Here is a 15,424-nt window from a genome sequence, read left to right on the forward strand (position 1 = left end):
GAGAGAGAGAAGGGGGGTGAGAGAGAGAGAAGGGGGGTGAGAGAGAGAGAGGGTTAGAGAGAGAGGGGAGAGGGGGGTTGAAAAAGATGGGTTGAGAGAGAGGAGGTGAGGGGGTGGACTGAGGGAGAGACGGAGAGAGAGCGCAACAGAGAAGAGAGAACGATAGAGCAAGAGTGAGAGAGAAGAGGTGAGAGAGGTAGGGTGGAGTGAGAGAAAGGGAGAGAGAGAGAGACAGACAGAGAGAGAATGAGCGAAAGAGAGAGAGAGAGAGAGCGAGCGATAGAGACCATGAGATAAGAGAGATAAGAGAGAGAGAGGGAGGCAAGAGGCAGGGAGAGAGAGAGAGCGTGAGAGAGAAAAAGCGTGAGACAGAGATAGCGTGAGACAGAGAGAGGTTGCGAGAGAGAGGGTGCGAGAGAGAGGGGATGCGAGAGAGAGGATGCGAGAGAGATTGGGCGAGAGAGAGGGTGTGAGAGAGAGGGGAGAGAGGGGGCGAGAGAGAGGGGGCGAGAGAGGGGGCGGAGATGGGGGCGGAGAGAGGGGTGGAGAGAGGGGGAGGGAGGAGGGGAGGGAGGAGGGGAGAAAGGAGGGGAGAGAGGAGGGTGAGAGAGAGGGGAGAGAGAGGGGGAGAGAGAAGGGGGAGAGAGATGGGGGAGTGGTGGTTGTGAGGAGGAGAGAGTGGAGGAGAGGGGGAGAGAGGGGGGAGAGATCGGGCAGAGAGAGGGGGAGAGAAGGGTGAGAGAGAAGAGGAGAGAGAGGGGAGAGAGAGAGGGGAGAGAGAGACGGGGAAGGAGATGGGGAGAGGGAGAGGGGGGTGAAAGAGGGGATGAAAAAATTGGGCAGAGAGAGGGGGAGAGAGAAGGGGAGAGAGAGGGGGAGAGAGAGAGGGTTTGAGAGACGGGGTGAGAGAGAGGGAGTGAGAAAGAGAGAGAGTGAGTCAAAAGAGAGAGGGTGTAAGTGAGAAAGAGAGAGTGAGTGAGAAAGAGAGAGAGGTGAGAGAGGGGGGTGAGAGAGAGGGAGTGGGTGTGAGAGGCGGGTGAGAGAGAAGGGGTGATTGAGAGAAAGAAAGTGGGGAGGGGATAAGAGAGAGAGTGGAGTGAGAAGGAGAGGGTGAGGGAGAGAATGGGCGAGAGAGAGGGGGTGAGCGAGAGGGGTGAGAGAGGGAGGGGTTAGAAAGAGAGAGCGAGGGGTAAGGGAGAACGGGTGTGAGAGAGGGAGAGGGGTGAGGGGGTGAGAGAGGGTGGGGTGAGAGAGATGGGCTGAGAGAGAGGGGTTGAGAGACAGAGGGGTGAGAGAGTAAGGGTTGGACAGAGTGAGCGGATGAGAGAGTGAGCTGGGTTGAGAGAGGGGGTGGTTAGAGGCAGAGGGGTGTAGAGAGAGTGAGTGAGAGAGATGGTGAGACAGAGAGGAATGAGAGAGAGGGGGGGTGAGAGAGAGGGGGTGAGAGAGAGGGGGTGAGAGAGAGAGGGGGTAAGAGAGAGAGGAGGTGGGGTGAGAGAGAGAGAGGGTGAGAGAGAGAGGGGTGAGAGAGAGGGTTGAGAGAGAGAGGTGGTGAAAGTGTGAGGGTGTGAGAGAGTGAGTGGATGAGAGAGTGAGGGTGGTTGAGAGGGAGGGAGTGAGAGAGAGGGGCGAGAGAGAGAGGGGTGTGAGAGAGAGGGGTTGAGAGAGAGGAGTTGAGAGAGAGGGGTTGAGAGAGAGAGGAGTTGAGAGAGTGGTTTGAGGGAGAGAAGGGGGTGAGAGAGAGAGGGGGTGAGAGAGAGTGGAGAAGTGTGAGAGAGGGGTGGAGAGAGAGGGGTGAAATAGAGAATGGGGTGAGAAAGAGACAGGGGGTTGAGAGAGAGAGGAGGTGAGAGAGGGGTGGGTGAGAGAGTGGGGTGAGTGAGAGAGGGCGATGTGAGGGGGGTGAGAGAGAGAGGGGGTAAGAGAGAGGGAGCGGGTGATTGAGAGAGGGCGATATGAGGGGGTGAGAGGAAGGGGAGAGACAAAGGGGAGAGAGAAAGGGGGAGTGACAGTGGTCAGAGAAAGATTGGACGTGAGACAGAGAGGGGGTTGGGAGAGAGGAGAGAGCGAGAGGGTTGTGAGGGAGGGGGTGAGAGAAAGGGGTTCAGAAAGAGTGGGGGAGAGTGAGAGAGGGGTTGAGAGACAAGGGGTAGAGAGAGGGGTTGAGAGAGGGAGAGAGGATGAGAGAGAGCCGTTAGAGCGAGGGGGTGGGAGAGAGAGGGGTGGGTGAGAGAGTCGGGTGAGTGAGAGAGGGCGATGTGAGGGGGCTTGAGAGAGAAAGGGGGAGGTGAGACAGAGAGGGGCTAGGAGGAAGGGCATGGGAGAGAGAGGAGTTGAGACAAATGGGTTGATAGTGAGATGGGGTGAGAGACAGTGAGTGAGAAGAAGAGAGAAGGGATGAGAAAGAGACAGAGAGAGGTTGGGAGAGAGGGAGGGGGTGAGAGACAGAGGGGTAAGAGAGAGAGGGGGTGTGAGAGAGAGTGCGTAAAGGATGGAAGAGAGAGAGAGTTTGGGAATGAGTGAGAGAGGAGTGAGAGAGCGCGGTTGAGGGGGTGAGAGAGAGGTGGTGAGAGAGAGAAGGGTGTGAGAGAGATGGGTAAGAGAGAGAGAGCAAGGGGTGAGAGGGGGGATATGGTGAGAGAGGGTGAGAGAGAGCGAGAGAGAGGAGGATGAGGGAGTGAGAGAGAGAGGGTGAGAGAGAGGGGTTGAGAGAGAAGGGGTGAGAGAGAAAGGGGTGAGAGAGGGGTGAGAAAGGGAGAGAGGTCTGAGAAAAGGAGAGAGGGGAGAAAGAGAGAGGGGGAGAGAGAGAGAGAGAAGGTCAGAGAAAGAGTGAATGTGAGGGGTGAGCGAGAGGAGGTGGGAGAGAGAGTGGGAGAGAGAGGGGGTGAGAGAGAGGGATTGAGAGAAAGGGGGAGAGATAGAGAAAGGGTGAGAGAGAAAGGGGGACAGCGAGAGAAAGAGGGATGAGAGAGATGGGACGCGAGAGAGAGAGTTAAAGAGGTGAGAGAGAGGGTGAGATAGACAGTGAAAGATGGCTTGAGAGAGAGAGAGAGACAGAGAGAGAGCGAGTGAACAGATGAGACAGTTAGAGGGGTGTGAGGGAGATGGGATGAGAGAGTGGGCGCTAGAGAGAGACAGAGTGAGAGCAAGGAGGAGGGAGGAAGAAAGGGGTCAAAAGACATAGAGAAATAGGGCGAACGAGAGAAAGAGGGTGCGAGAGAGGGGGTATACAGAGAGAAAGAGAGTGGGAATGTGAGACAGAGCGCGAGAGGGAAGGGGAATGAGAGAGGGAAAAGGGAGAGAGAGACAGGAGGGGATGAGAGAGAGGGCGGGGGAGAGAGAGGGTGTAAAGGGGAGAGACGGTGAGGGGTGACAGAGGGAGGGGTGAGAGTGAGAGAGCAGGGTGGGGAGAGAGGGGGTGAGAGAGAGTGAGTGGGAGAGAGATAACAAGGTGAGAGAGGAAAGGGGTGTGAGAGAGAGAGGCAGTGAGACAGAAGGGGGTGAGAGAGATAGGGGTGGAAGAGAGGGTGGGTGAGAGCGGGAGGGGCTGAGAGAGAGACGTGAGATAGGGAGAGTGTGAGATAGGAGGGATGAGAGTGGGAGCGGGAGGAGGGACGGGATGAGAGGGAGGGTGAGAGAGGGGTGTGAGAGAGAGAGGGGTGAGAGAGAATGGTGACAGAGGGAGTCTTCAGAGAGGGTCACAGCATTTGGGTTTTAATTCCACCCTAAGAGAGTCCTACCACGCAGATCATGGGAATTGACAAACTTTAACCCCAGGCTTCAAACCTGTTTTAAAAATGACAGGGCCACAATCTATCAGGAGCCAGTTACCCAGAGGCCCCTAAAACCCAGGGTCCCCCAGAGGAGATTAAACCTTGGGGTAAATAAACACACAACTCACGTGGGCCCCCACGGGGTGCAGTCTGTCGACCAGGCCTCAGGCCTCAGGCCCGTGCTCCCCCTCTGGAGGTTGTTCTTTCCTGGCCTCGAACATTTTGGATCTTCACGTTGCAGCTTTCCAAACAAATGTTCTTCAGGATAAAAGAGGGAAAAAATTAGTTGAAAGGGGGAGCAAGAGCATTTTGGAGGCAAGTTACACAGCAAGATCCCAGGGTTAAAAGCACCTCTGCCCAGCTCCAATGTATTAATGTATGTCACACAGTCAGCAGTTGGGATGGAACATGGTGTGGGAGCAGATCTTCCCAGGGATTGGAGGGGGATAATGAGGGAAAGGCATCAGATTCTTACACTCTGCAGTGACCTGGGATCAATTGCCTTTTACTGAAAACAGTTCCCAACTTGTATGTGCCTGTAGCTCCCTCCAGTTTGAAACCCTCATTACCCTCTCTCCTGTCTCCTGTCTCTGAGCCAATGGTGTATTCATTCTGTTACTGACCCTTCAGTCCCAGAGGCACCAATTTTTCTCACAATTCCAATTGGAGACCTTCTCTTATCCACGTGAAGGAATTGGACCCTGACAATTCCATTTACACTGTCTCCCATCAATCTTCATAGGATCCATATCACAGAGGTTAGACAGTGTTCCCAGCAAACACTCCCAAGGCAGAGGGAGCACAGGGTACCATACAACATAAAGTTACCATTAAACTGTCCGCATTTTAATCCCCAGGGCAGGTAGAGAATGGGGTTAGATACAGAGTAAATCTCCCTCTACACTGCAGCATTTCAAATTCCCAGGCAATGTTGAGCTCGGCGTTAGGTACTGATTAAATCTCCCACTTCCTCCATCCTGTTCACATCAAACTCAGTCAGGATAGCTCCATCACTGGGTTAGATACAGAGGATGTGTATGTTTGGATTTCACCCCAATCCAGTTGGTGATGATCACGGCCTTGTTAAGTGTGTTTGGGAATGGGGAGGGAGACACGAGCAGGGTGATGGTGGGGTAGTGGGGAGCATAGCTGTCTTCCAGCCAGTTGACCTGGGTTCGATTCCTGGCCATCGCAGTGCTGTGGTTTGTAAACAGCCTTTTAAAGGCAAGGCACTGGAATAAATCGAGGAAATAAATCTTTCCTTCCGAGGTAAAACGGATCCGTCAGATTGCTCCTTGCTTTTCCTGGCGATGGTTCCTGTGAATTGCAGTGTGGAACCAGGCAGCATTGCTCGGCATCTTGGAAACTTTCCCCTCTGCTGCTTCCCATTCCTTATTGAAATATTAGTTGCAGCACAAGGATGGGTTTGTTTTGTTCGAAAAGTGAGAGACTGCTCCCGTCAGGAACCTGAAATAATTACAGAAGCCGCTGGAAACACTGAACAGTTCCAACAGCTTCTGTCGTGGTGGGGAGGGAGGATTAATGTGCCAAATCTATATAAGGATAAAATAAACTCCAGCCACAAAACAATCAGAAATCCTGACTCTGCAAACATCCTTGTAAATCTTTTCAGAATCTTTACAAGTTTCACACCATTCACCTGATAGCAGAAAGACCAGAATTGTGCGGTTTATGGAATGTTACTATATCGGAACACTGCTCTTTATAGTTAAATCATGTTCATTTAGTTCAGGTTTCCAATCGAGTTCGGTTGGTCCAATCTTTCTTCCTTATGTTTGTGTTACAACGATAGTGTGGAGTAAAGTGTGTTTTGATTCAATCCTGGCAGTTTGACCAATCACATTGTAACGCCTGACACTTGTCTTCAGGAAATCAGGGAAAGGGGTCTAGACCATTTTCTTAAGGCAGAAGAGTTTGGTCTGGTTCATAACATCCACAATGTCATCAATCCATGTCCCTCCAGCCCTGAGCAATGATGTTTACAGATTAATGGAGGATACACAGACATATTAATCGGTATTATCTTGGACAGGAATCATTTGGGAATGATATTCCTCAGACCATCAACTCTCAGCTCGGCCAAGGATAAAGGCCAGGAATCTGGCACAATTGGGAAACAGCCCATTTCCCGGGAGACTGAGAGGTCACTAACAGTGCGGGAGCTGGAGAGTCAGGAACAGAATAACAGAGACAGTCCGCTCTGTTCACTGACCCTTCACCCCTCAGTGAATCCAGTGCCAGGAATGACTGCTATTAGTCAGACTGACAGAATGTGATCAGATGCACACACTGTCCTTCCACATCATCAATATCGCCCAGCTCCCACTCTGTCTCAGCTCATCTGACCATCTGCCATCTTCAATATTTTAATCGGGGCAGAATTAAGTGCCGTGCTTTGAGCTGAGCTGTCTAACCTTCTGTACTCTCTCTCTAAACGGCTCCAACCCGCCCCCCCCCACCCACGCCCCCGATCCTTCTCTGGTTTAAGATGCTCCTTGACATCTCCTCCAATGAATGAGGTAGACCGTCACCTGATCCAATATCCCCTTTGGTGGGTCAACATCTACTCTATTTAAAACAAGGAACTGCAGATCCTGGAGAGCTGACAGATAACACAGAAATTACTGGCGGGATTTAGTGGGAGCAGCCTCATTTGTGGGAGAAATCCGAGTGAACCTCTAGAGTCCAAGGATTGTCCTTCAGAACTGAAGGGATCTGATGCTGTCAGACCTGCTGAGCTCCCCAGCAGTTTCTGTTTGTATTTCAGTCCCAATCCAATTGGTCCTGATCACGGCCTTGGGAATAGCTTGCCAATTACTGGGAAAGGGTTGGACATGTCTCCTTCCCAGCAGTTAACCTGGGCTCGAAGCCCTGCCATGGCACTATTGCACCTTGAAAGCAATTTTAAACGGGGAAAAAAGCCGAAATGGAATGAACGAGATTGGACTCTCCGAGGTTTCCCAACCATGACCATATTAGGAGGGCAGGGTGGGTCCTACCTGCTATTACATTCTCAGAGCTGGATTACAGGATTAGTGATCATGTGCCTGACTGGGATAGTTCAGCTGAGACAAGATGCTCTGTAGAAATTCCCCAAGGTTCCTTCCAGAGCAGCTTCCAGACCCACGGCACTATCATGTGGAATGCTGAACACAGCAGATACACGGGAACACCACCAGGTGACAATTCCACATCAAGCCACTCCCCAACCTGGCTTGGGAAAACATCTCAGTCCCACAAGTGTCATTGGTTGGAAATCCTGGAAATCCCTACCTTACATCATTGTGGGTTTATCTGACCCAAATAAATGGCAGCAGTTCAAGGCAATAACTCACCGTCATCTTCACCAGAGCAATTATAACTGAATTGGAGAATTGGTGTGGGGTATCAGTAAATGAAAGACCTGGTGCAGAGTGCTGATAACTTCGAGAATTGGAGCAAATGGGAGAACACGGATTAGTCATGGAGATTCAACACAGTTCACCGCAAAGTGGGAACATTGGTGCAGTTCAAGATATGTGCAGGATCGGTAATTTGGAGATTTGATGCAGGAATCTCCAAGATTAGACAATGCTGGCAGCGGACTACTAAATGGGAGAATTGTTGCGGGAAATACTGAATGGAAGAACTAGCGCACAGTGGAGCTAAATTAGAGAATGGGTGCATGGCACCAGGAAATGGGAGAATTAGAGTAGGGCACCCTTCAAAAGGTAGATTCAGCTTGGGCATCAGTAAATGGAAGAATTAGTACAGGGATATGAGGAAATGGGAGATTTGGTGGGAATAAATAAATGAGAGATTCGGTGCACTGCGCTATTACATTAGACAATTGGTGTGAGTATCAATATGTTAGAAAATCCAAGTAAAGCATTTCTAAATTGGGGAATAGGGGCCAGGGAATCACTAAAAAGAAGAAATGTTGCAAGGTTCGGTAAATTGGAGATTCAGTTCAATACACCACTAAATGAAAACAATTCAGCAGAGCATCTGCACGTAGAAGAAGTATTTCAGGGAACATGAATTACCAATCCCACACATATCTTGAACTGCACCAATGCTCCCATTTCCTGGTGCACTGTGTTGAATCTCCACGAATAATCCTTTTGCAACATTTGCCCTATTTACTGATGGAAAGAGTTTATGGAGGGCATCAATAATTGGAGAATTCATACAGGGGCCTTTTAATTGAGCAGAACAACAATAATAATAATGGGAGAGTTGGTGCAGTTTCAGTCCTCAGTCAGTATGAGGATGTTGTAAGGCAACACAAAGTGGAGAACATGTTGAGGACATCAGTAATTGTGGGCAATCGTGTGAAGCAACACTGATTTGAAGAATTGGTGTGGGGTTTCAGTAAATGAAAGACCTGGTGCAGGGTGCTGATAACCTCGAGAATTGGAGCAAATGGGAGAACACGAGCAGTGAATCAGTAAATAGGACAAATGTTGCAAAGGATTAGTGGTGCAGATTAATTACAGTATACCACGAAATGGGGGAGTTGGTGCAGTTTACCACGAAAGGGAAGATATATGTCGGATCGGTAATTTGGAGATATGATGCAGGGATTGCAAGATTTGAAAATTCTGGCCGCAAACTACGAAATTGGAAAATTGTTGCAGGGAAATACTGAATGGAAAAACTGGTGCACAGTGGAGCTAAATTAGAGAATGGGTGCATGCCACCAGGAAATGGGAGAATTAGAGGAGGGCACCCTCAAATGATTGTGTCGGTTAGGATATCAGAAAATGGAAGAATCAGTACATGGGTATGAGTAAATGGGAGATACGGTGCATAGCGCTATGACATTGGAATACTGGTGTGAGTGTCAATATATTGGAAAATTGGAGCACAGCATTTCTAAATTGGAGATTCGGTGCCCGCAATCTATAAAAAGAAGAAATGTTGCAAGTATCGGCAAATTGAGATTCAGTTCAGTGCATCACTAAATGAAAACCGTTCAGCAGGGCACCAGAACGTTGTAGCAGTGTTTCAGGGAACAGTTAAATGGAAGGAATTGATGCAGGGCAAGAATCATTGGAGAATTCATGCAGGTGCCTTTAAATTGGGCAGGATAATACTTAATGGGAGAGTTGGTGCAGTTTCAGGATTTGTGCAGAATTGGTAAATGGAAGAAATGGTGCAGAGCAGTGGAGCCATAAATATAGTCATACAATCATAGAGATGTACAACATGGAAACAGACACTTCAGTCCAACTTGTCTATGTCTGAAACAAAGAATTGGGCAGGGGCTTATCAAAATAAGAGAAATTGGAATGGGGCACGCAATAATGACAAATTGGTGCAGTTTACAACAAATGGGAGAGTTTTAGTTTAGCAGTAAATGGGAGAATTGCTGCAGTGTAGCACTAAGTGGGAAAATTAGGACAGGACAATATTTGATGTGGGAATGAGAGTCGGGCTCCCATAAATTGGCGAGGGCATTAGTCAATAAGAGTATTGGTGTAAGGCAAAACTGAATAGAGAACTTGTTCCGGACGTCAGTAATTGAGGGAAATGGTGTTAAGCAAGACTGAATGGGAGAATCATTGCAAGGAACTACTAAATGTAAAAGAATTGGGAAAGAGCTTATTGAAACGTGTGAGAATTTGCAAAAGGGCATCAGATGATGGCTGAATTAGTGTAGTTCAGCACTAAATGGGCGAGTTATACTGTGCTGCACGAAATGGGATAATTGGGGCAGGACAATACATTTTGGAAGATTTAGAGTAGGGCACCCCTAAATTGGGCGAGGGCATTAGTCAATTTAAGGATTGGTGTAAGGCAACATTGAGTAGAGAACTTGTTCTGGACGTCAGTAATTGGGGGAAATGGTGCTCAGCAACACTGAATTGGAGAATTGGTGTGGGGTATCAGTAAATGAGAGACCTGGTGCAGGTTGCTGATAACTTCGAGAATTGGAGTAAAAGGAAGGACACGGGCAGTGTATGAGTAAATAGATTAAATGTTGCAAAAGGATTAGTCGTGGAGATTCAACATAATGCACCACGAAATGAGAACATTGGTGCAGTTCAAGACATGTGTAGGATCGGTAATTTGGAGATTTAATGCAGGGATCACCAAGATTAGGGAATTCTGTCAGCGGTCTACTAAATGGGAGAATTGTTGCAGGGAAATACTGAATGGAAGAACTGGTGTACAGTGGAGCTAAATTAGAGAATGGGTGCATGGCACCAGGAAATGGTAGAATCAGAGTAGGGCAGCCTTAACTGGTAGAATCAGGCTCGGGCATTAGTAATTGGAAGAATTAATACAGGTGTATGAGTACAGGGAGATTTGGTGGGAATCAATAAATGGGAGATTCAGTGCACAGCGCCATTAAATTGGAAAACTGGTGTGAGTGTCAATATATTAGAAAATCCAAGTAAAGCATTTCTAAATTGGGGAATAGGGGCCAGGGAATCACGAAAAAGAAGAAATGTTGCAAGGTCGGTAAATTGGAGATTCAGTTCAATACACCACTAAATGAAAACAATTCAGCAGGGCATCTGTACGTAGAAGAAGTATTTCAGGGAACATGAATTACCAATCCCACACATATCTTGAACTGCACCAATGCTCCCATTTCCTGGTGCACTGTGTTGAATCTCCACGAATAATCCTTTTGCAACATTTGCCCTATTTACTGATGGAAGGAGTTTATGGAGGGAATCAATAATTGGTGAATTCATGCAGGGGCCTTTTAATTGACCAGAACAACAATAATTATAATGGGAGAGTTGGTGCAGTTTCAGAAGTTGTGCAGTATTGGTCAATGGGAGAAATGTTTTCGAACAGTGGAACCATATATACAGTCATAGAGGTACAACATGGAAACAGACACTTCAGTCCAACTTATTTATGTCTCAATTTTAGAATTCTAGCAGCACTTCACGAAAGTGGAGAATCATTCCAAGGAACTACGAAATGGAAGAGTTGGGCAAGAGCTTATCGAAATAAGAACATTTGGAAAAGGACACCTGTTAGCTGGAGAATTGATGCAGTTTGCACCAAATGGGAAAATTGGGGCAGGAGAATACTTGGTGCAGGAATGAGAGTAGGGCACCCCTAAATTAGGCGAGGGCATCAGTCAGTATGAGGATGGTGTAAGGCAACACTGAGTGGAGAACTTGTTCAGGACATCAGTAATTGGGGGCAATCGTGTGAAGCAACACTGATTTGGAGAATTGGTGTAGGGTTTCTGTAAATGAAAGACCTGGTGCAGGGTGCTGATAATTTCGAGAATTGGAGCAAATGGGAGAACATGGGCAGTGAATCAGTAAATACGACAAATGTTGCAAAGGATTAGTGTTTGAGATTCAGTAAAGGGCTTAACGCAATGGGAATTGGTGCAGTTCACCACGAAAGGGAGGAGATGTGTAGGATCGGTAATTTGGAGAAGTGATGCAGGGATCGCAAGATTTGAAAATCCTGGCCGCAAACTACTAAATGGGAGAATTGTTGCAGGGAAACACTGAATGGAAAAACTGGTGCACAGTGGAGCTAAATTAGAGAATGGGTGCATTCCACCAGGAAATGGGAGAATTAGAGTAGGGCACCCTCAAATGATTGTGTCGGCTAGGACATCAGAAAATGGAAGAATTAGTACATGGGTATGAGTAAATGGGAGATACGGTGCATAGTGCCATGACATTGGAATACTGATGTGAGTGTCAATATATTAGAAAATTGGAGCACAGCATTTCTAAATTGGAGATTCGGTGCCCGCAATCTATAAAAAGAAGAAATGTTGCAAGCATCGGTAAATTGAGATTCAGTTCAGTGCATCACTAAATGAAAACAGTTCAGCAGGGCACCAGAACATTGTAGAAGTGTTTCAGGGAACAGTTAAATGGAAGGAATTGATGCAGGGCAACAATAATTGGAGAATTCATGCAGGTGCCTTTAAATTGGGCAGGATTATACTCAATGGGAGAGTTTAAGGATATGTGCAGGATTGGTAAATGGGAGAAATGGTGCAGAGCAGCGGAGCCATAAATAGTCATGTAATCATAGAGATGTACACCCTGGAAACAGACACTTCACTCCAACTTGTCTATGTCTCAATCGAAGAATTGGGCAAGGGCTTATCAAAATATGAGAAATTGGAATGTGGTGTCCGATATTGCCAAATTGGTGCAGTTAGCAACAAATGGGAGAGTTTTAGTTTAGCAGTAAATGGGAGAATTGGTGCAGTGTAGCACTAAATGGGAGAATTGGGACAGGACAATATTTGTTATGGGAATGAGAGTAGGGCACCCATAAATTGGGCGAGGGCATCAGTCAATATGAGGATTAGTGTAAGGCAACACTGAATAGAGAACTTGTTCCAGATGTCCGCAATTTGTGGAAATAGTGTTAAGCAACACTGAATTTAAGAATCATTGCAAGTAACGACTAAATGTAGAAAAATTGGGAAAGGGCTTATCGAAACGTGTGAGAATTCGCAACAGGGCATCAGATGATGGGTGAATTAGTGCAGCTCTAAATGGGCGAGTTATGCTGTGTTGCACTAAATGGGATAATTGGGGCAGGACGATACATTTTGGGAGATTTAGAGTCGGGCACCTCTAAACTGGTAGAGGGTATATGGTTTGATATAGGGCACCACTGAGTGGAGTACTTCACCCATCATCTGATGCCCTGTTGCAAATTCTCACACGTTTCGTTAAGCCCTTTCCCAATTTTTTTACATTTAGTAGTTCCTTGCAATGATTCAGGACATCAGTAATTGGGGAAATGGTGCTAAGCAACACTGAATTGGAGTGTTGGTGTGGGGTATCAGTAAATGAAAGCCATGGTGCATGGTGTTGATAACTTCGAGAATTGGAGCAAATGTGAGAACACGGACAGTGAATCAGTAAATAGGACAAATGTTGCAAAGAATTAGTGGTCCAGATTCAATACAGTGCACCACGAAATGGGGGAGTTGGTGCAGTTTAACACTAAAGATAATATGTGTTGGATCGGTAATTTGGAGATTTGATGCAGGGATCGCAAAGTCGCAAATTCTGACAGCGGACTACTAAATTGGAAGAATTGTTGCAGGGAAATACTGAATGGTAGAACTGATACAAAGTGGAGCTAAATTAGAGATTGTGTGCATGGCACCAGGAAATGGGAGAATTAGAGTAGCGCACCCTTCAATGGTAGAATCGGGCTCGGGCATCAGTAAATGGAACAATTAGTACAGGGATATGAGTAAATGGGAGATCTGGTGGGAATCAATAAATGGGAGATCCGGTGCACAGTGCCATTACATTAGAAAACTGGTGTGAGTGTCATTATATGAGAAAAGTTGAGCAGAGCATCTCTAAATTGGGGAAGAGAGGCAGGGAATCAATTAAAAGAAGAAATGTTGCAAGCAGAGCACTAATTAGAGCCTTAGACATGTCCCGCACGGAAACAGACCCTTCAGTCCAAATTGCCTACACCATAATTTAAGAATTCCGGCGGCTCTCCACTAAATTGGAGAATCATTGTAAAGAACGGCTAATTGGAAACAATTGGAAATGGGGTTAACGAAATGTGAGAATTTACCACAGGGCCTCAGATAATGGGAAAATTAGTGCAGTTCAGCACTAAATGGGTGAGTTATGCTGTGTTGCACTAAATTTGATAATTGGGGGAGGACAATACATTTTGGAAGATTTAGAGTAGGGTATCTGTAAATTGGGCGAGGGCATCAGTCAATTTGAGGATTAGTTTAAGGCAAAACTGAATGGAGAACTTGTTCAGGACGTCAGTAATTGGGGGAAATGGTGCTAAGCAACACCGAATTGGAGAATTGGTGTGGGGTATCAGTAAGTGAATTCATGCAGGTGCCATTAAATTCTAAGTGGGAGGACTGGGGCAGGATAACCTCAATGGGTGAGTTGGTGAAATTCCCGAATTAGTGCAGGATTGGTAAATGGGAGAATTGGTGCAGGGAAGCGGAGCACTAATTACAGCCTTAGAGATATTCAGCATGGAAACAGACCCTTCAGTCCAACCTGTCCACGCCGATATATAAATATTCTGGCAGCTCTCCACGAAATTGGAGAATCATTGCAAGGAGCTACTAAATGGAAGAATTGGGAAACTGCTTCTCAAAATGTGAGAATTTGCAACAGTGCATCAGACAATGTGTGAATCAGTGCAGTTCAGCACTAAATGGGTGAGTTATGCTGTGTTGCACTAAATTGGAGAATTGGGGCAGGATAATACATTTTAGGAGATTGAGAGTAGAGCACCCCAAGATTGGGAGAGGGCACCAGTCAGTATGAGGATTGGTGTAAGGCAACACTGAGTGAAGAACTTATTCAGGGCATCAGTAATTGGGGTAAAGGTTGCTTCACAGCACTGAATTGGAGAATTGGTGCGAGGTATCAGTAAATGAAAGACCTGGTGCAGGGTGCTGATAACTTCGAGAATTGCAGCAAATGGGAGAACACCGGCAGTGAATCAGTAAATAGGTCAAATGTTGCAAAGGATTAATGTTCTAGATTCAATACAGTGTACCACGAAATGGGGGAGTTGGTGCAGTTCACCACTGAAGGGAAGATATGTGTAGGATCGGTAATTTGGAGATATGATGCAGGGATTGCAAGATTAGAGAATTCTAGCAGTAGACTACTAAATTGGAGAATAGCTGCAGGGAAATACTGAATGGAAGAACTGGTGCACAGTGGAGCTATATTAGAAAATGGGTGCATGGTACCAGTAAACGGGAGAACTAGAGTAGAGCACCCTTCAATGGTAGAATCAGCTTGGGCATCAGTCAATGGAAGAACTAGTACAGGGGTATGAGTAAATGGGAGATTTGGTGGGAATCAATAAATGGGACATTCGGTGCACAGTGCCATTACATTGGAAAATTGGTGTGAGTGCCAATATATTAGAAAAGTGGAGCAGAGCATTGGGGAATAGGGGCCAAGGAATCAATAAAAAGAAAAATTTCAAGCATCTGTAAATTGGAAGTTCTGTTCAGTGCACCACTAAATGAAAACAATTCAGCAGGGCACCCGTACGTGTAAGATGTATTTCAGGGAACAATTAAATGGAAGGAATTGATGCAGGGCAACAATAATTGGAGAATTCATACAGGTGCCTTTAAATCGAGCAGGATAATACTCAATGGGAGAGTTGGTGCAGTTTCAGGATTTGTGCAGTATTGGTAAATGGGAGAAATGGTGCAGAGCAGCGGAATCATAAATAGAGTCATACAATCATAGAGATGTACAACATGGAAACGGACCCTTCACTCCAACTTGTCTATGACTCAATTTTCGAATTCTGGCAATGCTCCATGAAATTGGAGACTCATTCCAAGGAAATACTAAATGGAGGAATTCAGCAGTGGGAGTCGGGCACCCCTAAAGTGGGCGAGGCAATCAGTCAGTATGAGGATTGGTGTAAGGCAAACCTGATGGAGAACTTGTTCAGGACATCAGTAAATTGGGGAAGTGGTGCTAAGCAACACTGAATTGGAGAATTGGTGCAGGCCAGCAGTAAATGAGAGACCTGGTGAACACTGGAGCTAAATTAGAGAATTTGTGCATGGCAACAGTCAATGGGATAATTAGAGTAGCGCACCCTTAAATGCTAGAAACCGGCTAGGGCATCAGCAAATGGGAGAATTATTACAAGGATAC

Source organism: Chiloscyllium punctatum, chromosome 21, assembly GCF_047496795.1.
Source record: "Chiloscyllium punctatum isolate Juve2018m chromosome 21, sChiPun1.3, whole genome shotgun sequence".
Lineage (NCBI taxonomy): Eukaryota > Metazoa > Chordata > Chondrichthyes > Orectolobiformes > Hemiscylliidae > Chiloscyllium > Chiloscyllium punctatum.